Genomic DNA, 25,642 nt, shown 5'->3' with positions numbered 1-25,642 from the left:
TTTTAGATCAGATGTTTGCCATAAATCCAGAGAGTAGACTTCTAACCCATAAAGAATATAAATAAATTGGCTAGTTTTAAGAGGAACTAGTAGATAATGTATTTCATATCCACAGATATTGCTAATATCTCCATGTCTCAAAATGTGATTACTCTCTTACTCTCAGGATGATTGTTTGTGTGTCCCTCCCACACCATTTTAACACATGGTGCCTCTCCCACATTAGACAGGACAAATACATTAGTGTACATATATCTAATTACAACAGTCCTCCTTATTCTCCCCCTTAGCGTGCCCTGAAATTTGTTTTATCAGAAACCAGCACTAAAGAAAGCAAGATTTAAGACTTAAAATCAAACCTAAGGAATGCTGAGAATGTCTGTTTTCCACACCAGTATGAATATATCTAATCATCAAATTATTTTAATGGGGTTTTTTTTAAATGTTCTCATTAGAACTGGTAAATTTTTTCAGCAAATAGTTTTGGATGAAAAGAAAAGGTAAAACAAATTTTGAAAGAGTCAAAACTCGCACCAGTGCCACACTGATTAACTGCATTGACAACAGTTAGTGATTTACAACAGTGTGAATAAGAAGAGAATCCTAAGTTTCAACCTTTTTAGACTACAGGAAATTCTGGGCATACAGAAGCAAACAGCAGTCACTCCCTGCTAATCAGATCCATGTCCTTTCTGGCAGGTGAACTAGAATCAAGAACAGCGTTCCCAAATCTTATGATTGCCAGAAGCTAGGAAGGGGTGACAGGGGACGGCACGGGTGGTGGATGGAGCCTCTCTTTGGGGAGGCTAGCCCCTGGCTCCGCTCCTTCTGCCCACAGCCATAGGCATCGACTTCTAATGGCACCAATGGATGCTCAACACCCTTCTGCCTCCAGCCCCGCCCTGACTCCACCCCTGTTGGCTCCCATTCCATTCCAATGCCTTCCCCAAAGTCCCCACCCTAACTCCACCCCCTCCCTGCTCCTATTGGACTTCTTCCCCAAATCCCCACCCCAGCCCTGCCTCTTCCCTGCCTTCACCCATGAGCGCACCATATTTCCACTACTCCCCTATCCCTCCCAGAACTTGCTACAGCTGTTTGGCAGCAGCAAGCGCTGGAAGGGAAGGAGAGAGCAGGGATGCACTGCACTCAGGGGAGGAAGAAGTGAGGTGGGGCGCGGAGCTTGGCTGCTGGTGGGTGCAGAGCACCCACTAATTTTTCCCTGTGGGTGCTCCAGCCCCAGAGCACCCACAGAGTCGGCGCCTATGCCTGTGCGCCCCCCTCCCCCCAGACTGGAGCCCCGACCTCCCCCACCCCCTTGCAATCCTGAAACCACCTGTCCCCAGTGAGCCGGAGGAGCCCCGGGCTGGCCAAAGCCCCAAGCCCCCTCCCCCCATGCACCTGCCTGGAGGAACCCTCCTGCCATTTGCCGAAAGGAGCCCCTGGCTAGCCGCAGCCATGTCACACCTCCCCACCCCTCCCCAGACCCCAGACGCCCAGGAAAAGCCACAGCGTGGCAGTGTCTTTTCTGAAAAACAAACCTGAGATTTTGATATGCCTCATGCAGGTTCTGGGACAGCTGAGGAGGCAGTATTTGCTACTCAGCTTCCTGGGTTCACCAATAACCTCTCTGGTGTCTAGGGAAATTATTGATGAACCCAGGAAGCTGAATAGCACTTACTGCCGCCTCAACCGCCCTGGAACCTGCATGGGACATAATAAAGCAAAATGTTTCTCTGCCAAACCCACAACCAGGCATCTGGCAGGCAGTCTCCCCTGTCCTATTATACCCACCAGCACTGGGGGGTGGATCACATGATGATTACCTGTTCTGTTCATTCCCTCTGAAGCACCTGGCACTGGCCACTGTCAAAAGACAGGATACTGGACTAGGTGGACTTTTGGTCTGATCCAGTATGGCCATTTTTATGTTATGAATCTCACAATATCTGGTGCTTTTCTTAAAGCCCCAGCTCATGGATTCCTGAGATTAGAGGAGAATGAGCCATGATGTGGAAAAAAAGGTTCTACTTCTGATAGTTGCAGAGAAAGGCTGGAAAATGTGACCAAGTGTATTTTTAAAGGCTCAGAAACCAGAAGGCAAATGAAAAGAACCCAATTTGTATTTATTTTTTTAAATCTCATGATCTTTAAGTCAGTTTGATGATTTTTGAACACATGGGTTGCCAGTGCTATACTTAGGAAAGTCATACACTCTTAAGAAGTTCACCTGCTTGTGAACTTGCTGCTCCAAAGACTACCATGGAGAATTTTATGACAGGCGTGTCACATTTATGGAGATTTTGCATGTGTTCTGCCTTTGCTTGTTTTATCTCCTCCCTGCCTCCTCTCCCACCTGAACACATTTTATCACAGCCAGACACCTTTGTCGCAAAGGGCTTGAAAGAAAAGACAAGCAAAGACACCACATCAAAAGGAGAATGGAAATGTTCAGGCACTAGCAACCTCTAATTAAACAAATGAGAACATTAATTACTGGGAGGTTATGCTTAATATTTGTCTTTTTTAAGCATGTATATCAGAGAAAGAGTTAGACATGATGATACGGGTCAGGATCTTCTAGGTGCTTTTTTTGCTCTCTTTAGGGTGCACACGCTGGAAATCGCTGAACAGGCAGCCTCAGGAATATCTTTGCTTTATCTCATGAGAGCAGGTAGCTACTGAGCTGAGCTCCCCTACTGTGTTACCAATAGCCTGTCCCCACCCCACTTCTGCAAACATCAGGCAGAAATTGCCTCTGCACTTGTTAACATCAATTGATCACTAATGTGCAATTGAAATTTTAGGAGACAGGATTTCTTTTTAGAGCCATTAAAGTAATCACACTTTCCATTTTACCTAGGTAACCATTGCACCCTGGTATATTTTAAGCACCTAGTCTGCATTTACCTTGCAATTATTGATGATTAGTGATTACCAAGTTGTCTATGCTTAAATAGCAGCTTTCTGCTTCTTCCCTATCAGCCTGCTGCTGCTACTGCTGTCTGATTTAAAGACACTCCAGTGTCTGTAATCCCTTTGGTGATGAATAGTGATGTCACAAATACTAGATTGTGGCATCACTGAAGGAATCAGGTTGTTATAGGGGAAGAAAGCCACTATTTATGCATAAATGACTTGATAATCTGCTAGCTGGGAAAGAGAACCAGGTTTTTCATTAGGAGCTGGCTGGAAGAAGTGTGATATTTTTAAAGTCTGAGTGAGTGGGAAAATGCATATTCATGTGATAAAGACAGACGTGGACAAAATAAAAAAGGAAAACAGGCTCCAATTTCAGAGAAGGGCTCTGTTATGTCACTGATATAAGTCCCCCTTGTGACTCTAACCCCTAAAGTCAAAGCTCCTTGGGGCAAACTGTCTGTGCAGTGCCCAGTACAATTGGGCCTTAATCTCAGCCCTAGGCTCTCCTGTAATATAATCCATAAGAAGAAGATCCAAACACCTCCAAACTTTGGTGTCTTTGAAATCCAGGTCCAGATCTTAATGTTGCAGCCCAAGCTCCCCCACTAATTCAATTGGAATTATTGCCAAGCTTTCTCTGCACTGGCTCAGCTTCTGCAGCTGTGCTTGCATGTTCATAGATCAGTCAGTTGCTGCATTTTTGAAGCACATTTCAGAAAGCACAAGTTGCAAAGGATCAACTCCTTTTGGCTGTAACCAAATTTTAAAAAATGACAACTATGTATTTACCTCTTTGAATTGTACCTGTTCAGAAGAAATATTGGTCCTGACAGCTACTGCAGAAATTAAGTGCTGTGCAATAGGACTACCACAGTCTCTTAAAGGCTGTAGTTTCTTCCTCATACTCACCTGGACCTCATTACTGTGATTAGGAGTGGCACCCAAATTATAGGGAAAAGTGATGCAAAGCCATAAAACTGCAGAGACAAAACAATATGGAAGTCAGCTGTTGTACTTTCAGCCACAGAGGGAAGGTTTGTAAAGACTGAACGTAAAGAACGAATGTCATTGAGCTCTTATTTTCATAGAATTCAAGGCACTTTGCAAAGAAGGTCAGTATCATTATCCCCATTTTACAGATGGGGAAACTGAGGCACAGAGTGGGAGCGTGATCTGCCAAGGTCACCCAGCAGGCCAGTGTTACAACCAGAAGTTGAACCCAGCTTCCTAGAACCCCTGGCCAGTGCCCTATCCACTAGACAACACTGCCTCTAAAGAAAAAAAATCCCTCCATATCTACCTGTCTTTATACACCAACAAAAGAAATGTCTGAGCTAGACGAGGGAAGAAATCCCCAGTAGAATGGATTTCAATGGGAGATTTCAGCATTGAAATCCTTTTCCTGAAACAGGTATAAAAATAAGGAAGAAATGAACCATTATTATTCTTTCTTTACCACCTTAGCGTGAACATTGTGACTTGACATGTAGTCGCTCACAGAAATGGCTGTATGTCTTGTTGACATATCTATGCCATATGTATACTTATGAGTTGCCCTAGATATTTGATTGTAAAGACAGAGTTAGAAACTAGGAGTCTGGAGCTGTGGGTTTTACTCCCAGTTCTGCTACTGACTAACTCACTAAAAATCCTCTCTGTCCCTCAGTATCCTCATTTCAAAAATGGCGTTAATATTCTCTACCTCACACGGCTTTAATAAATTCTGGTTGCTTTGAGATCCCCAGATGAAAAGGTGCTACAAGAATATGATTATTAAAGAGTTGTTAGAGATTCACAAGCTTTGGAGGTTACAGCTTCATAGGCTAATTTATTTATTTGGATTTAAAACAGTCACTTTTAAAACAATGACATCTATCTATACCAGGGGTAGGCAACCTGCGGTACGCGAGCTGATTTTCAGTGGCACTCACACTGCCTGAGTCCTGGCCACCAGTCCAGGGCACTATAAAGCTTCTTAAACATTTTAAAAATCTTATTTACTTTACATACAACAATAGTTTAGTTATATATTATAGACTTCAAGAAAGAGACCTTCTAAAAACGTTAAAATGTATTACTGGCATGCAAAACCTTAAACTGGAGTGAATAAATGAAGATTTGGCACACCACTGCTGACAGGTTGCCAACCCCTGATCTATATACTAAACATACCAGCTAAAATGAATGCCCCAATATAACCAAAGGGCAGCAGTACAATTCAATATAGCCCACGAACAGCAAGCCACGCAACTTAGAAACTCAAATCTCTTCCAACAATTCCCCATTCTTGCAGCTTCCCTCCATTTTCAAATACTTCAAAAAGACATGAGCTTTGCCAGGTGTAGCACTCCAAAGGTCATTAGACAGGGGTTGTGGGACACTAAGGCAGGGCACAAATTCCAAAGCCATGAGGCCCCCTACACAGAACACTCAGCCGGCAGCCCCCTTCTCATTTAAACCAGCTGTCACCACTGTTCATTTTGTATAGCTGAAATACATGCACGCAACTTTCAAAAGAGCATACTTCACCATTTTATTAAGTCTATTAATTATTATAATTAATATTTTATTGTTTATTAAGGGGATTTTGTTTTTCTATTCTTTCTTGATGTCAGTCTCTCTTCTTCTTACCCTGTCATCCCACCTGTCCCACATGCATCCTCTGCCTTTGATCTACAGTTAAACCTGAGATAACTGGCCTATTTGGCAGAGGAGGATCAAACTCGGCCTCCTCACTATGAGCCCTGCCTAATCTCTTAGGCTTTGCACATGCGTCACTTTCTCCCCATGCCAGACCAATCAGCCTAGGCTATCAGTGTGCAGTCTCAGACTCTGCCCCGCCACAAAGGCTGTGCAATGAGCTGCATAACTTGCCTAAACCAGCTGATTTTTCTGGCATTTAAATAAAAGGAAAGGAAGAAAATAAAACGGGAAATGGGAAAGACAAGTAGAAAGAAACCCGCCAAGAGCAAGAAAAAGAACATTGCTGACATGAATACTGTGAGATTATACTCCCATCTAGTGGCCATCAGATGCATACCAGGTGATAAATCAGTGATGGTGTGCCACCTGCCAGATGTGTTCTCTCAGCTAACGTTTTCAGAAGTGAGTCGTGGTTTGACTGCCTCAGTGTTTGGGTGTCCAGCCTGAGACACCTAAAAGGGACCTGATTTTGAGAAAGGGCTGACCACTCACCTTTGGTAACCAGACTCCTTTAAGATATCTCAAAGTTGAGCATCCAACAACACTAGTCATTTTCGGAAAGGTGGCCCGGCACACACATGCACCATTTCATGGACGAAGCTGGCAAGATGCAGAGAAAAAGGTATGCATGTTCCATTCTACTATAGCTCTAGCCTCCACATCATGCTCATTCAGTGGAGCTGCAGAAACCTATTTTTGCTGGATATAGGTCTGCATCACTAGGAATATTGGCTAAAATAAATATTTTCACACTTACTTACTTGTTTTTAGGAGTCTAAGAATAAATCTGCCTTTTTTAAGATAAGAAACTAACATTTCACATTTCAAAGAGACAAAGTTAAATAGTTCAGCACAATAAGGGCAATGTATCAAGTACAGCGCTAGTAATAGATGCTGGATGCTCAATAACCTTGTGTAGCAGTGACAATATAACCAATTGATGGATGAGCTAAAATCTTTTTAGAACTCACTCAAAATAAAATATATGTAGTAACATAAGTGTGTCCATTTTCCAGAAAGGCTAAGGCCATCAATAACAAGGGCTGGGAATGGGGAAAGGCCTTCTGAAATAACAAAGTATACTTCAAAATTGGCAGGCTCTTATTTTTGAGTTTGCTTGGCTGCTTTCATCTAGCCCAAGACACAAAAGCAGCAGGCAACAGTGCAGCAAACAGAGGATAGCTGCATGCCAGAGTGGACTTGGGATATCTGTGCTCTAAGGGAGGAAGATCCAAAACTTGGGGCCAAGAGGAGGATAAAGGAGGTCGGGAGGGAGTGTTTGTCTGTGGAGGGATGGGGTGGATATTAGGCTGAAAAGTAGTAGTTGTGATGGATCCAGGCATCATTTAGTCTCAAATTTCACCAAGGAAGCAGAATTTCTAGACTAAAGGATATCATTTTCCAACCCTCGTTAGCCAGGGGAAGGAGTGCCATACTGCATCACATCATGGTCCATCTAGTCTAGTATTTGTCTCCACCTGTGTAAGAGAAAGCTGCAAGAAGATGGACAACAATGAATAACCTAAAGATTGAATTTTTTTTAAGAAATCTTACTAAGCTCTTGACCTCAAAGAGCTTGATTTGGGCTGAGCAGCACTGGGTCAGCAACCAAGTCTTTATTTTAAGGCTGCCCTTTTCTTTCCAGAATTTAAACTTTCATTGACACAAAAAAACAAAACAAGGGTTGTGAAGAAACTCATAAAAATATGAACCATATGCAAACTAAAGTAATGATGTCTGAGTGCAGTGAACCTGAAACAGCTGTAGAAGGGGTGAACTAACTTAGTCATCGCAATGGGGGTGTTAACTCAAATAATTTACAACCATTTAAAGGTCAACCACATTACTTATTCCATTTCTCATCACTGAATATAAGAAAGGAGAAGGGATATCATATTATGAAGATCTGCATCATCTAATGGGAGTGACAGATTTTGGTACCAGCACTCTCTTCTCCTCCCCTCCCCCCTGACTCCCCCAGCCCCAACTAGAAAAAAATATTTTTAAAAAAAGATTAAATTCTAAAATCATTATGGATCTATGGGAATCAGGACACTAAGTACAAACCCATGCCCTAATCCAGCCCTGCTCAAGGGTGTATCCCACTCTCTCTAAAGGGAAGCCAACCTTGAGGAACAGAGTGGAGTCCAGCAAAAGATGTATGATCGTATTTTGAGTATATGCACAATCTACTGCAAGGAGCATCTCGTTCTGATTTTTTAAGTAGGTGGGGGCTTTATTCATGTGTGCAGTTTGGGAGAGCTCCTCTTTTTTTTCAGTTTGAACCTTGGGCCTCTGATATCTTATTCAAAAGGCTAATTGCCAGTTTTTAAACTTGTTGCTATTCATTGTCCTTGGGTGTCCTTTCTTTTATTATGGAAGAATAAATAGCCCAAATCACCTTTATTCTATCATTTATTGTTTTATACCTCCAACATGTCTTGTCTTATTCATCCCTTCCATAAATTAAATAGTCTCAACATTTTCAATCTCTGATTATACAGAAGGTTTTCGGTGCCTTTAGTTCTTTCCATTGCCTGTAAATACCAAGGGTCCTTGCTGCGTAACATATGTCTAGCTTGTCACAGAGCACAATCAGAACATGTACTAGCCTAGAAGACAAGAAGAGCGAGCAGCAAATAGGAATTACATTGATGGATTCATGCTATAATTGTTCATTAAAATCATGAGAACAAGCTATAAGGTGGCTTTCTGGAAGAAGTATATTTTAAGGCAGGATCTGAAGAGGAAGAGAGAAGATGGTTGGAAGGCAAGTTAGAGGCTCCTCCAGGCAATGGGGAAAGCATGACAGAAAGCACCAATCCAAAAGGTGAAAAAGAGATGAAGGGAGAAAGGCCTGATGTTGATATCTTCCTTGCCACAATTTCCCTGTACCCTTTTGCTAAAATTAAAGCCACATATTAGAAAGTGCTTTGTTGAAAATAAATCAAAGTTGGTGTCTCAGTAGCGGCTGACGCTGTTGAGCTAAGCCTGATTCTGATTCCACACCAGCGGGGGAGGGGGCCTACAATACTTTCATGCTAGGCAACCTCATGTAGTCCTGCACTACCACTTGTAACTGCTCCAGCATCCATTTAAGCTTCCTGCAAGCATAGCCGTAAAAGCCTCATTTTGTCAGCGCATTCCTGATCCTAAGCCTACTGTAGTATTTCTTTGAGCATGGTGAGTCTATCTGGCTGGCACGCTCTGCTCTTTTCTTCGGCAGCCATGTGTGTAACAGAGAGGAATCACCCCTTATGCTCAGGTGAAGAGAGATTTAACCCCACTAGATAGCAACTCTCAGCTTTCAACATCTCTCTGCTTTTTGGCTCCCTGCAGACAAAGCCCAGCACTTCCAGAAGCTGTTTACAAACTCACAAATATATTACTACTAACCTCTCTCATCATCTGAGCTGCTGTATGATATCTAACCATTTTTAGGTGAGAAACACAGAGTGCATCTTCTGCCAGTCTGGTCACAGGAGGGCTCCCTTTTAGTTATCATGGTACAGTGATTTCCTGTGGACCATGAGAGTTCTCGTTTGAGTTCCCTCTGTATGACGCACACACAGCCGTTAACTGGATAAGCCTGTCCTAAGGTCTGGCTGCCAGGAATCAGACAAAACACCATCAAGTGACTTGTCAGAAAGTTTCATACAGGGACAAATGAGGTGGACACTTTTAAGATTGACATGCTTATGGATTTAATACATCATTCAGGTTGGGTTTGAATCAGAACTCTTCTCTCCCTATTGGAAAGTTTGGAGGGAATCAGAACTTCCTAACTCAGGACCGTCTCTGCACATCACGTCCACATCTGTCCAGGCTAACAACCAGTGTGAAGAATTCTGCGCTTTGGAGACACTTCAGCAGCAGCCTTTGAAACTCTCCTATTCAGACTCAGTAAATCCCAGGGCAAAATGAATTTTCCTGAAGATGAAATACTGAAGGAGCCTAGGACCTGTTCCTGTGATGGTGCCAGTGATGGATATTGGGAGAAGAAGAGCAGTGTATGTAGGGTTGAGGGGGTGGGGGTGGAGTGGGGAGTTGGTGAAAGTGAGAGAGGCAAACAAAATGGAAAGAGAATAGTATGATGTTGTTGAGAACAAATGGTCCAGTAAACAGAGGAGGAAAGGAACACCGAAATGAAGAGAGTTAAATCAAAAAGAGGACAAAGACAGGAATACCGCAAATAAAACAGAATGAGAAGGTGAAAAAAAATGAACCAGATGCAGGAATGCAAGACCAGGAGGTGAAAAGTAGGGTGGAGGGTTAATTTCATGGGGAAGAGGAAACACGAAAGAAGATGGCCATAGGGTGGCAAAGAAGCAGAAACACAAGAAAGAGAGAAAGAACAATGAAATAGTGGGTGTGATCCTGAAGCCATTGAACTCAGTCAAAACACTGTATTTGGGACCTAGAAATAGAGTTAAACTGAACCAAGGTCAGGTGGTTATTTCAGTGCATTTTAGGAAAGCACCTACAAGTATGCTAAGAGATTGAATAACCCTGATTAGGATTTGCCATCCCTTAAGAGATCCTCGTCAGCCAGTCTGGTGCCATGACTGGTTAGTGATCAATAAGTGACAGAGAGAGGAGACTCACACAGTGCATTTACTGAACAGCATGGCATGACTGCTGATGCTCAGTGTAACTCATGCTAGCATAATGTGTCTCTGTACCCCTCTTTATTGCTGAGGCCACATAGAGAGAGCTTTATGAGCAATTTGAGTCAGACCTGGGTGAAATCATAAACCCTCTGAAACCAATGGCAAAACTTCCATTGAAGTCAATGGGCCCAGGATTTCAGCTTTGGTAACTGACACAATAGTGGTTTATTCTTTCAGATCCATTGGTCCCAGGCTTAGTCCTTACTGATGGCCAAAGGAGGGGCATTGTTACACTACCATTGCTCAAATATCATTTGGGCAATATACAGCACATGACTATTATCCCATCCCTTACTCTGGTGCTGATCTCTAATTCCCTAGTTCCGCCTGATCAAAAAATCAGTCCCACCTATCCCAGCCATATAGGGAAGAGAAGACTCAGGATCCCGCCTCCCCTCCCCCCATGGTCAATAGAAACTGCAGCAATGGAACCAGTGAACCATTTCTGAGATCTCATTGCTAAAGGTTACAAGATGGGCAGGTCACCTGCTCCCCAGAAAATCCATGAGGAAGGAGGAAATACTGGCTGCCACCCTCCACCCTACTCCAAGAAGTGGGATGGAGGAAGTAAATCACTGGGCCACCTGGTGAGGTGGATCTGCCAATGGTGCCTTGAAGATGCCAGAAGGCAGGTTGGAAGGTCCCAGGAAATAATTAAAGGCAAGAGAAGAGCACATGCCTGTTGGGGGAAATTGCTAGAGCAGAGGGTGTCAGGTTCAAAGAACATTCATGCCTGGGGGCATGATTAATTGTGAGAGTAATAGATTATTTCCCATTCCCATTGATACCTGATGCTGCAAAAGAAAGCAAAATGCTGTGGAAAAGTGCCATTAATCTCCCGATTGGTCCACTGTATTCTACCTGACATTTCCAATTGCTTTCAATACACCGTATTGTACGTTTTTCACATTTTCAGAAATCTGTTGCCAAAGATTCTGAATCTTCAGAATTAATCAGCAGCTTGCAATGAAGCCAGGTGCAACAAATAAGGAGCCAGGAGCTTTTGGTAATCTACCAGCCTGAGATGGATGTATAACTCACATTTATTGGTGTGGGACAGTTCAGGGGGAGGGAAGGTGGAATAACCCTCGACTGCATTTTTTGGAGGCAGCTGATGGTTGCTGCTAATGAACAGGAGGAGATTATCGCTGGTTAGGAAGCCAGGGGATGTGTTTGTTTCTTTGGTTAGTTTTTTGGAGAGCATCAGAGAAAAGGGGCCCTAATTCTCTTCTGACACTGTCAAGAAAAACTGCATTAAAAATCAATGGATTAACACCAGCATAAGTCAGAGAAAAATCAGGTCCAAAGAGAGAGGGAGAGGTCATGGATGATGACTGAAAACATGTGCACTTCATGCATAAAATTCACCTCGAATCCCCTATTACAAATTCAACCAGGTATCCTGAATTGAGGAAGAAGAAAAGTATTTGCTTAGTTCACCCAACGGACATGCTGATATTATTGAGAGAAGCTTTAGTATAATAAAAACTGGATAGAATTACTCTGCTGCTGCTAGCCCAGGGTGCTGTTACTTAGCTCACTGATGAAGCTGAAGCTCAACCTGTTTGTGGAGAATTCCACATTAAATGCTACTCACTGTGCTAAGTCCTCAGAAACGTTTCTGAGGCACCACAAAGGGAAGCTATAGCTCGAGGGAGAGAGACATGGTGACCCTGATGCAGAATGGCTGCAATATCTCAGGTTTCAAAACTATCTGGCAATTAATTAGGGCTTTGGGGACCTTGTGATGTCAACAGGAAATGCACCTAAGGAGTCAGTTAACAAGAAGCAATGTCATGGGAAGCCAGTGCTGAACTGTGCACTTTTTTTTTTTTTTTTTTTTAAGAATCAAAATGTTTCTTGAAAGGTTTGCCATAGCAGATCTCAGAGGCAGCCTGGAGTTTCAGATAGGCCTTTGCTAGCATAAGCAGTAGGGAGGCTCTGCATTTGCATAGCTCTGTGCTGAATCAACATTAAAAATTCTGTTAGGTCTGAAAATCTCCTGAAGGCCAAAAGCTGGAAGCTCAATGGAAATGCCGCAACAACAAACACTGGGGTGGGATTTCCCACTGAGATACAACAACAAGAGGATGCTCATGTTTCCTTGGTAGTTTGAAGTGCTGCAAGGGAAGTCAGCATCCAGGGGGCTTTAAGGACCCATAGCCGAGAAGCATTTTTACAAATAAACAAAACAAACAAAAGATGAAAATAGTTCTCTATGCGGGAAAGGGAATTGGGTGTGGGAGGGAACTATCTTGTTTGTTTGTTTTTAACAGATTCTGCCATTTTTAAGTCCATATGTCAGAGTTGTTGAGCAATTAGCAACTGCTAAGGTTTACTGGGGTGCTTCTACACAATTCCATTACATTGACTAATTGGCAAGCTTTCTATCGGGGCAGGAACTGAGAAAATGAATTTTGATGCTAATGCACCTCATTCCCCTAGAATCAGTTTTAAAGAGTGCTACTAAGAATCATCATCATCACCACCACCACATACACACAAAAATGCACATACACTTCTATTTACAATGAAGACATTTACAACCACTGTAAATATTTGGTGTCTCAGGAAAGCTGTGAAAGAGGAGCCTGTGCTTTGCCCAGGTATTTGCTTGACATATGCTAGTGAGGAATAAGAAACTAATAAAACTCCATTTGTTTGCTCTAAAAATCATTGAAAACATGACACAATAAAGCTACTCTAAGAGATTTGTCGGCTTCACAAGAACAGTACCTCAAAAAATCCTAGGCTATTATGTACTGTACCCATTTGCAGAGTTTTAGAGGACAAATTCAAAGATTATGGGATCTTGCTTTCTGTGCAATACTTACAATTATGAGTCCGTTTAAATAAGACACCTCTGAAAAATAATTGTTCCCAAAGCTAAAATGAAAAACCTGGATCCTGTTATTAATTTATCATGAGATCAAATGTACTGGCGCATGCATGTTCCAGGCCCTGAAAACTTTTTACCGACTTCGTAGAAAGAGCAGATGACTGGCTGCTGCTTCTTTGTTTCAGAAAGGAAGCCAAAAAAAAAATCTATACAATTTTTGGCTTATGCACATGCTGTCAGATAAGAATGCAATTGTTTGTGCCTTTGAAAGGATATACTGGAGGATTTATCAGAGTGTGCATAATCTTTATCAGTAATTAATGTAAGTCAAGTGCATAAAATCTAGGAAGTAATCTTTCATTCCTCTCTTTCTCCACTGGGAGTAACTGTAAATTTTAATATGCTTTTTCAGCATTATGAATGAGGAATTAAGTATGTAACTATGTATCATTAAAAAATAGCAATCATTAAAAAGCAGCTATTCATCTTTCTACTCTTGGCTTGACCAAGGCCAAAACGCCTTTGTATTGCTCTTAATGGACCTTGAATGAGGTTCTATGGCCCTGATTCAGGAAGGAACTTACGCATGTTTGTTTGACTTTAAGAATGTGGCTCAATTCCACTGGCACAAAGTTAAGCCTGTGCTTCAGTACTGTCCTAACTGGAACGTAGGAGCAGAAATGCTGAGGCAGAATTAAGACGACAAAAGAATTGCAGATTCTATGTGCCAATCCTTTTGAAAAGAGAAGAAATTAGATCTCCTTGCAATACATTCTCTCCATTTTAATTGCTCTGTTTTCAATACATGTAGGTATCAGTGATCAGGATATGATATATTTAAGACTATTTTTAAAGTATTTCATTATGAAATTCCATAATAAGCTAGAGAAGACAACAAAATGCTGCTGTATATTTTAATAAAAGCCAACCAGAATATATTAGTTTTCAAAGTAACAGTAAATCTGTATTATAGTCAATTTGTCAATTCATCTTGTGTACAAACTCACAAAGAGACTTTCACACTTGAGCAATCTTGGAGAAAGAAAACATTTATGCATAAAAAAATTATGCATAAATGTACTTGGCCAATAGATTCCTGTGTTACATTTGGCTATTATGGAATATATTGTTCGGACAATGGCTTTCTCCCTTCTAGCTCAAAGTATCTAACTTGATCTCACTGTCAAATGATAGGGCCATGGTCCACTTGCTGTACTCAAATCCAGTAGCTTCTAGGAGGCTATTTGCATGAGTAAGGTGTGCACGATTTAGCCCACAATGCTATGATTAAAACATCCGTTACTATAGAAATTATTGAGAAATCAAAAATCCATCAGTATGGGCTCAATCATTAGCCCCTGGTCACTGCATGCTGCTTGGGTAGCACAAAACAGCGGAAGAGCAGTTGGGAATTCTCCTGATGTAGGTGAATCCTTGAGTGGCTTACAGTTGGTAGAACCAGCTCCTTGGCACCTGCTCCCGCCATGTTCTGCATAGTGTTGGAAGAAGAACAGAGGCAGGCTGGGGATATAGCCGGGTGCCAAACTCTACAGCTCTCTAACCAATCCTCAGCTACCACAGTGATCCTATAGAATCCTCTCCATCTGACATAACTTAGAGCAGCCTTTAGGACTGGCAGTCCTATGATCAGGAAGCCAGAAGTGTCTTAGAATCACTTTCCCTGCCATGTAACTCCAGCTGTGCTGAGAATTTGGCCTAGTAATTTCAATGGAGGAGTGAATTGTCCCAGAGGATGTGGGGAACAAGTCTTTGTTTAAGCACAAGTATCAATAATTAAACTTGATAAGAAAAGTTGTGAAACCAATTTACTGTCAGTGCTCTCCCCCGACCCTTCCAAAAAAGTTTATATTCAGACCTAATTGTAAGTTATCAACATGAAAAACCTTCTTTAAAATATACTGTACTGTCCATGGTGCTAAGGCTGGTTTTAGCAGCTCATCTCAGTAACCAGAAAAGTATTAAATGCATCATTTTCAGTCTGTTCTGTAATTTTCAAGTGCCTGAGAACCACTGCCAACTTCCCCCCTTGCACCAACCACCAAGCACAAAAATGCTGCCTGCTTGCCATCACATTCAGTACTGATTCTTCAAATGGAAAAAAATCTGTAATAAGTACAAGGGAATTGAAGCAGGCTTTCAGACTCAGCAGTTGATAGGAGGAAAGGGGGCAGCCTAGAAGTAACTTTAAACTCTTGGAAATTACAGTGCACAGAGTAAAACAGCTGAGACTCTACAATTTGTTAGATAACCTGGTTGTTAACATGAAAACTGTCAGATTGCTTCCAGATTATTTACGTTAGATTTTATAGAGCATATAGTACTGTAGGCCTGCTTTATGTAAACATATGTCCCCACTGACACGAATCCATCTCACACATGCATCTCACATTGAAGTCAACAGAGCTACTCATGCTCAAAATTAAGCACATACTTAAATACATTGCTGAATAAGAGTAAACTGATGACCAGGGCCTTTTTTGGAGCCATCCTATAGAACAGTGGTTCTCAACCAGGACACATGTATCCCTGGGATACACAGAGGTCTTCCAGGGGGTGCATCGACTCAGGCTAGTTTTACAACAGGCTCTATAAAAAGCACTAGTGAAGTCAGTACAAACTAAAATTTCATACAACTTGTTTATACTGCTCTGTATACTGTACACTGAAATGTAAGTACAATATTTATATTCCAGTTGATTTATTTTATAATTATATGGTAAAAAACGAGAAGTAAACCATTTTTCAGTAACAGTGTGCTGTGACACTTCTGTAATTTTAGGTCTGATTTTGTAACCAAATAGTTTAAGTGAGGTGAAAGTTGGGGGTATGCAAGACAAATCAGACTCCTGAAAGGGGTACAGTCGTCTGGAAAGATTGAGAGAGACTGCTATGGAAATCAGATTATTCCTTACCATATTGTATAGGACAATCCAAAAACTTACAGCCTTTCTATATTTTTCTGTTCAACTCTTTCGTATTTTTCTATATAGCTAGTAAATTTAGGTTATTGAGCAATATGACTGGCTGAGCATTTCTGATGTGCTATAATACCAGAGCTGTTGTATTATCCACTATATTTCAATCTTTGAAAAGGTTTTAAAGAATGAAATGCTTGGACTTTTATTTTAGGAATGTATTAGTGCACATACAATAGAGAAAATACAGTCTATTCAGCCAACATTATAATAATTCCTATTCTCTTGAAGAAATCTACTCTGCTGGCACTAAAACTGCAGATGAAGGTGGACTGGATCCCTCATAATCATCAGTACTGTTAAGCATTTTAAAAGCTTAATTCATTACAAACACACTATGGCTAAAGAGAGAAGAAATTTTGTGATTACAACTTCAAACATTAGAAGAAAGACTCCTCTATGCCAGTGTGGCATTATTTGCAGAGAAACATATCTTTAAATGGAGTTTTAAATGATTTATAATTTTATATTTCTGTAATGAATTAACAATGCATGTCTGAAGAGACTTTCCACTATTCAAAAGAGGATTACCTCAGAAAGGTCAAGTTATACATAAGAGTTTGCATATGACAAGGTTGTTCACTTAGCGACAGAATTAACATTTAATGGGTCTGATGTAATGTTTGAATGGAGAGCAGCCCATATTGGCCTGAAAAGAAAATGATAGTTTAGTAGTAGAAACCATTAAGCAGTCAAAGGTTGAAATCAATAACAAAACAGCATGTTTCTGTGTTCAGCACATGCATTCAACTGTATGTTTTAAGATTAATGGCAACACTGCACATGGGTCAGTTGTAATAAACTCAGAATCTGCAACAGAAATCTGATAGCATGTTCAAAAAGTCATAATAATATGCAAGGTAGGAGACAAGGTGTTATTATGCTACAGAAATTATAGACTGGTTTCTCTGTGTATTTAAGATATATGTTATTAAGTATGGATGAGTCTTCAACCTTACAACTGTTTCCTCTTACATCGCAATAGATTTTATTTGCAATGACATGATAAATATCAGGATTAAAAGAAATATGTATGGAAACTATCAGCAAAGAAAAGGGAGGTAAGATTTGTGTACTTATTCAGCACACAGTGCAATATCCTCCACAATAGTGGAAGCATGTGAAAAATAAATTTTGCTGCTGGAAAATGATTCTATCAAAATTCAGAAAGTCTCTCTGACAGGTCAAAAGGCTAAAATGTGTGGCCACCAAACAGTGCTGAGCAAACTGGAGGACTTCTACACATAGTAAGAAAAATAGAAAGCTTTTTTCCAGATTCAGAAGCAAATCTTTGTTACTAGGTATGTTTGCAGCTGATTTACCCTCACTGTAAAACAGTCAACTTCGTGTCCAGGGTCTTTATACTCCTAGGGTAAACACAGTATATTCCAAACCATATGCAGGACTGGATTTTTGTGGCAGTTACAGCCAACACTAATAGTGTCAGGGCAGAGGTGACACATGTTAACTGAGGAAGGGAGTGCGGAGTGGGCACTGAGGTTAGTGATATAAAAAAAATCCATTTAGAATACTATTCTGATCACTTCTTTGTCAAATTTATAATAGAGTCTGCAGCAGATTATCAATGAAGCCTCAAATCATGTGTACTCCATTATAAGTCAATCCTACAAAGTGCCAAGTGCCTCCTGAGAGGCAAACAATGGCCTCACCTCCCATTGATATCAAGGTAGGAGGAACCCAACACCTTACAAGCATGGGCCATCTTCTGTCCTGTTTTTACTTAAAATGTGCATCTATGTACTTCTTTGGTCTCCAGAGCAATATCAGACCTGGGGGAGAAGACACCTTGGACTCCTTATATTGTCCAGGTGCAATTTCAATGTGGAATTGGTCCAGATGCAGCATTCCAGTGTTACATATCCATGAGCATCCTTTATCCTCCTCAATTCATTATGCAGGGCAGATCATTTCTCATGAGACAGAATGAGAACGTTCATGGAAAATTCAAAAAAAGAGAGAGGTGTTAATTTAAATTAAGCTAACTGAACATACACATCTGAAACATTAGATGGAAAAAGAGTACAGCTGAAGTAATTGTTTAATCAAAGGTCTATTCTTCTGAGTGTACTCATGTAACTCCCATCAAGTTCATTAGGGCTGATGGGAGGCTAGAAGCCCTTGGCAGCATGAATGTTAGAAAGAGAGCATTGCTTTCCCCCTTGGTTTTATTTATTTATTTTAATTTTTGTGGCAGTTATAGCCAACACTAATAGTGTCAGGGCAGAGGTGACACATTTTGTGACATTCTTCTTCAGTGACACCATGTGAGATACAAGCAGCAATATGTCACTTGCTTTAGTTCACATTTGCATCCAACCCTCAGTGAGTAAAATGAAATCTCGCAGCTGCCAACATTCAATTTCTCAGACTCATAGGATTTTCATCACAGAGCTGCAACAGGGACAGGCAGTAACCTCCCAGATGTCTTCCATTTTAAATTTACAATATTATAGTATTACTGAGGGGGGGAGAATTAGAACCAGGATTGCTTCCAATAAGTCATTTAAAGTGTATGCTGTGTGACATTTTATAATTATAACAAATGCCTGGATAATAAAATTTTACATTTGTGTCAAAAATGTATGATAAACATTTTTATTTACTGTATGTCAGAATAAACTGATTTGCGTCCACATGGCAGCTTTTTCCACTGGAATGAGATAAAAGCATCTAGGGATGGGCCTCTGAGCTGCACTGGCAAAGATACAAGTGATAAAGTCTGCCAATACTCATGTTCCAAGACAAAGCACATCACTAGCTGATGTCAGGAAGAAATTTCTTCCCAGAAGTATACAATGCATTTCAGAGTTCTCATTCAAATTACCCAGCAGTTTCAAGAGACACCCAAGCTTTAGATAACAGTGGGTTTCAAAACATTGGAGGAGCCAGTCTTGCAGACTTTTGCAAGTTGGCCCTTGGGTTTCCAGCCTTAATATAGATACTTCAAAGCCTGATGGCTCACTGAGCAGGAGAAAGTGACTGTGCTCTGGAAGCCTGATCCACAGCCCAATTAAGTCAGTGGAAAAGGCTCTCATTGACTTCCATTTCCTTTGGGTCAAATCCTTACACAGGGTGCACCAGATAAGAGCAAAGCGAGGCAGCAGCATCACCTCTGACCCATCTAATCACAATGCAATCTTGAGGGGTATCACTAAAGTCTGACTGGGAACTTGGTTTAACTGGTGAACTGTGGTCACACCATAATATCGTTAAACTGGCTTGTTGGACAATGGGGCTTTAACACCTTGAACCATCTGCTAAAGATAAAACTTTCAGAGACAAGGTACTGAGCCAAGTAGACTTCCACTACTGGAATAGACCAACAGCCCATCTAGTATTGTATCCTGTATCCAATGCCAAATCCTTATGAGGAATGCTTAAAATTATAATATTGCTATGCATATCACCTTAATAATAGACTTACAATTATAGACTTACAATTATGATTACTATAGTTAAAGGTCAAGTCTCTTCTCATAATCTTCACAGTGGGGAAGGAAAAACCCAGTTGAATTAGTATTTTATATGAGCAATGAAACAGTGACTTTGATACAAAAGTAGATACAAAAAGAAATTCAATTCCAATGACACCTCAAAGCCAACCCCAATAACTTTGAGAAATATAAGGTCTTCACCACTACAATGTGGAAGCCATGAGCTGTTGAAAAATCTCTTTAGGAAGCTGTCTTCCTCTGACAATACCATTTCTACAGACTCCCATCACAAAAGAAAACAATTATTAATTTTTCCTAGAACTAATGAGATAATGTTAATCTCCCATGTACCATGATTTCTGTTATGCTAAAAGAAAAAAAGAAAAAGAAAGGGGGGGGGGGAGATCATCAGCAATTTAAATGGCTCTGTTCTTCCAAATAATAATGTGCTTGGTCAAGATTGGAAGCGAGCTGTATAAAAAGAAATCTTTTTATATACAACATACTAATGAAGACATTGCAATTGTTCCACTTCTTAAAGAAACACTGAAGGAGAAATTGCCAGTAGGGAATTATTCACACCAAGTTTAACATATTACATCATGCCAAAAGATTTGCCCCCCTCGGGAGCACATTTTAAAAGTGTTGTGAATTTTTTAGCAGTCTCTCTCTCCCACTGACTGTTATGACAGCACCATCGCTAAAGTCCCATACACTGCTTGAGAAACATAGGGGTAATTGTCTTGTAGTTATTCACATGAGAACACCTCACTGTGAGTGAGTAAAGCACTCATTGCAGAGCTTGTCACAAATTTGATGACTGTATTTAGCTTAGTGAATGTTATCACACTGCCAAAATCAAAGAATTTTAAAAAGTTGCTTAGTTCATTTGTTAGAGACAGCTGCTCGTTTTGGGCAGCAAAGTGTATTTGTATCCGGGTATATGATTTTCAGATGCTGGGCTATTTAACTTCACTGGAGACTTAAATTTTGTTTATTCAGAAAACAGCTCTGTAGCATGGCAGCAAAATGACAAGCTTTCCCACACGGGGGGCTCTCATAGTCTCACGGAACAATCATTCATGGAAGTATTTTATTATTAAATATAATTATTATTATTGTTGATGAAAAGCATCAGATACTTGTGTTTTACCAGCTGGTTACTGAAAGGGATGCTATCAACTTTAAATACAGTCAGTTAAAAAAGCAGTAGCTTCAGGTACAAAATCTGCCCCGTTGCCAAAATTTGCAGTTTTACAATCACATCTAACTTCTTCCCAGCCTCCACCCCTCTTTGTGTTTTAAATTATATTCCCCGCTGCTGTGTGGAAGACTCACACACAGAGCAGTGGAAACTGACTATGCACAAATGCACAATGGACAAATGTTTTCCTCTGTTTTTAGGCGTTACTTGTCAAAAGAGCAGGTAAACAAAATTGCAGACATAAAGGTGAATTTTACATTAAAAGCGCCTCTTGAGCCACTGTCATTAAGCTCATGCTCAGCACGGCATTCTATCAGAATGCTGCCAAAACCACTGGTATTTTTCTCAGCTTTATGTAGTTGAGCTCAGTGCTTACCAACCAACAGAAGTTTTTCTAGATTCTTTTGAGCCATCACACAGCAAAGCCAAAGTTTTAACCTCTTTGCAAAACCCTAGTGACCTGGCCTTGGGCAGGGGAATCACTTCTAGATGCTGCCTACTGAATTTTCCCCCAGGACATGGAATATTATGAAGCTACCTACAGTAGCTGTGATGCTGGCAGACCAGGTGCCAGCTCATGCCAAGACCCCAAGTTCTCAACTGAACAATGACAAATACATAGCAGAAACCAGTCTGGCTCACCCGTGTGTTACTATTGCTAGTAAAATGTGTTTATACTTGACGAAATGCTTGTAAGCTCCATGCAGTAACCTCACTTTTAATATCTGTATCCGTGGCTGGATGGCAAGTAATATTGAAGTGTTTGCTCAGTAACTGTAAACCACCAGTCAGGAGAGAAGCATTACCAAGTGACAAATACTAGTTTACCACAGGAAATATTATCTCCTGCACAACAAAAGAAGGTCAATAAACACCAGACAAACCATTTTTCTGGAATAGCAGAGCACAAAAGACTTGGTTGATTTCTCCCCTATACCATGAAGAAGAGACACGCTCATCTCATCAACTTGAATTCTGAGAAGGGAATAAAAATCCCTGACAAGAAGAAACTGTATCTTTATCCTGCTTGGAATCTGATGGGCAAGGATTACTAAGCATATGCAAAAGATCCCCAGTGCTTGGCCTGGATAAGCCCAAAAGGACATATAGAGAGCTTGCTTACTATAGAAGCTTTTGCTATCATTTGGAATTTAAGACTAATTCATTTGTGTGTGTATGTTTACCTGCTTTACCTTTGTAAAGAACTCATTTCCTTCTCCTGGTTAAAAAAAAATAAATCTCTAGATAGTTTATTATAGGACTGGCTACAAGCATGGTGTTTGGTATGAGCTCTAAGGGGCAAATGAACTGGGCCTTTAGGACTGAGAATAACCTGAATATTATTTTGATTTTCGGTGGACAGGACCATCTATCACAAAAGCAAGCTTACCTGGGTGGCAAGATAGATCGGAGAATTCAAGGGGACTGTGTATGACTATGTTCAGGCTGTAACAGGGCCTGGTTGGTGAAATCTAAGTATAGAATTCACATTTGGGTTTGTGCCCTGCTTCCTCAGTCTGTCCTGACGCTGGTACTCAAGTTCTTCAGCCAGTCCAGACAGCGTGTCTGTAACATTTGTGCTTTCTCTGTATATCCAAATGCTGGACGTTATGTCAGGGAATTTGTGAAGCCACACTATGAAGGTTCAGGCCCTGAAATATCCAGTACCATGGAATCTATTCTGGACTAATTTTTATGCCTATTATGCTGGGGTATTAAATATATTTCTCACAAAACCAACACAATCATTCCAACAAGGCTGTTGCATTTACTGGGTCTAGGTGGCACATACTTTATGGTTAGCAATCAAGGAAGAGAACACTCACTGAGTCCTTGCACAAATCTGAGGTAGGTTAAAGCAGCCCCTGCAGACCTCGCCATGCCTGTGATACAACAGTGAAGAATTAAACTCTGGCTTTTCACATGGCACAAAAAAAAAAAGAAAAAAGTAGAAAGCAGCTTTAGAGAAGGCTAAGAAGAAATACTTTTGCATATCCTCCATGTTTAATCTGTTATCATAACCTTGCCCTTTGCCTGCTGGAATAGAAGTGCTAAATTCTGAAAGTTCGTCTGACAATATTTGTCATATATTTGAGCCAGTGGCATTATGAACCATACAAAACATTATGAAATATTCAAACGTTATTGTGCATACTGCCCACTTATCAGTGCTAATGGTGACACCTGCTCCGGGGAGGAGGGGGGTGTGAATAATGTGAGGTGCTAATTGGCATTTATTGAGTAATATGTTATGCCTTTTGTATATTGAGCCTGATCTCTGGCTTTTCTTTCTAACAACTTTGTTATGGTAGTTAGAATAAGTAAATATTTTTTTTCATCATAATACCTCTCCGATGTCCTTGGCTATAGGGTTGTCTTTTCCATCAGTTCTGACCAAATCAATGGAAATGATTATTCTCATGTCAAAGGTTTTGGGAGATGATGAAAACTAAATAAATTCCTTTCTGGGTGGAAAAGAACTATACAAAGAAAAACTAAAAGGAATACTTTGTAAGGCTGGCCCTTAGCTTCCTAGAGACCTTGGACTCTTCAGAATAAATATTTGTTTCTAGCACTTTTAAAAGTTCTATACAAGCTTTAAAGATTCTGTTTGCTTCAGTCATAACTCTTGACCCTTTTACACTTTCCTTTGTTGGCCAAAGTCTGAGAAAACAGATCTAGATAATTGAATTCTGCAGTCCAGCTTAGTCAGAAGTCACTCTGAAGAGTGTTAAGCCCAGGCCAGGACACAGTCACTACCTGATTTTATGACATTATGCAGTATGATTTTCAATACATTTGCTCTTTAGTTCAGCTGGGCCCTAGACAGCCATAGAGAACATAGGCTCATGCCTGAATCCAGTGGCTTCAGGTAAGTTTGCCCTTTATGTTCACTCCAGCTGAGTTCTGCCTTCTTACTATCACAAGCACTTACATGAGGGAAAAGATATCCACGGCTATTGCCAACAGCCATTGTCTATCCATGGTGTTACTTCTTCATAAGGATGAGGCTGAATAATGAATTACTAATAACATGGATATTGTGGTAATGGGAAGTCTGTTCTGGGATCTGATGCATACATGACAAGCATTTAGTATGGAAATGTGCAGCTCTGGAGAACATCGTGACAAACACACTCACCTGTGATGCGTAGTGCGGAAATAAGGTGGTGTCGGATAGAGACAAAAGTATCTGTATGTATACAGCAGAATTGTGTAAAGAAACCCATATACTGACTAATCCAGCTATTTCAGGAAACTAGTACTATGAATCATCAAAAAGGTTATGGACAGAGCTGTGTAAATGGATGTTGTTGGGTTTTTTGGGAGGGGAGGAGAGGGTTGAATGGCAATTCCAAAATATCTGGAAAAAACTCAGGTCAAACCAATTTTTTTTTTTGGCCAATCAAAAAGAAAAAAATTTGATTGAAACATTGTTTTCATTTTGAGCATATAACTTTTAAATAAAATTGAAGAAAATTTCAAGTCAAAAAATGAAGCATTTCAATTTTTTCTGAATTTTTGTATTGATTTTTTTACATAAATAATCCAGTAAAATTAACATGAATTTGTGAAATGTTCCTGCATTTTCAACAAATAAAGATTGTCAAAAAAATTTCACACAGTTCTAGTTACAGGTAATGTACACAACCTCCTCATTCACAATCTACCAGCCACAGAACAGCAGACATGGACAGAAGAGTGATGGCCATAAGGTAAATATTTAAAGTAGGCCAATCTAGCTCACTTTACCTCGAAAGACGTTCATTGATTATGGGTACTTTGGAAAGTGATTCTCAGCATTTTTCTGAGATTATTCTGTCCAGGGAAGTTCTGTTAGTTAAAGCCCCCTACTGGGATGTTGAGCTGTAGAATCTTTAGAACTGGAGCTGCTTTCTCAAAATGGAGATCCCAACCTGAAGTGCTGCCTTGTGAACAGCTGTGACTGGCTTGTAACAGTCAGAGCAAGGTCAATTTTGCTCTATTTTTATTTTCTCATTTTATGAAAAGGGCAGAGTCACAGATGGCAAACCAGTTCAAGCACCAGTCCTACATGGCTGGCTGCAAAGTTTTGTACAGTAACTTTGAATCCTTAATGGATGTCACTGTCAGAATCAGAAATGTTTCAAAGCTTTCTCCTAAAGGCACTTGCTGATCCTGACCTTTTGTGAAAGGTACACCTCTACCCAGATATAACGCGACCCAATATAACACAAATTTGGATATAACACAGTAAAGCAGTGCTCAGAGGGAGGGGGGCAGGGCTGCATGCTCCGGTGGATCAAAGCAAGTTCGATATAACGCAGTTTCACCTATAAGGCGGTAAGATTTTTTGGCTCCAGAGGACAGTGTTATATCAGAATAGAGGTGTATGTCAACGTCAAGAAAATCATCAACAGAAGCACTGCTGAATTTGACTAATCTGCAGAGAAATAAACACAAAAAGAGCTAGCAGTAATTAGAAAGCTGGCTGGAAACACCCGCCGCCCCCCACCCCCCTCCAGCAGTTTGGAAGAGCCACTGCTCCATGGAATACTCCTGGCTGGAAAAGAGCAGGTCTAAAAAAATAACAGCTGTTGAGAGAATTTTCTACCAGTACTGTTGTGTTGCTTGGGAATCTGTTGCCTGCATTACGGAAGGAAGTTTGGCTGTGCAGAAGCAGTGCACGTTCATACCATCTGTACTAGATTTCCTTTTGAATTGGGCAGCCATAACCACCACTAACCCCACACTGACTCCCATGATCGGACGCAATAGCAATAAAAACTTTTTTCCAAGGGTACACTGAAAGGCCGGCTGTTTCTTATTCTGCAATTAGATGCATTACCAGAGAAACTTTCTGAACCCATCAA

The sequence above is a fragment of the Chelonoidis abingdonii genome, chromosome 1, assembly GCF_003597395.2.
Source record: "Chelonoidis abingdonii isolate Lonesome George chromosome 1, CheloAbing_2.0, whole genome shotgun sequence".
NCBI lineage: Eukaryota > Metazoa > Chordata > Testudines > Testudinidae > Chelonoidis > Chelonoidis abingdonii.
Note: the sequence above shows the minus strand (reverse complement) of the source record.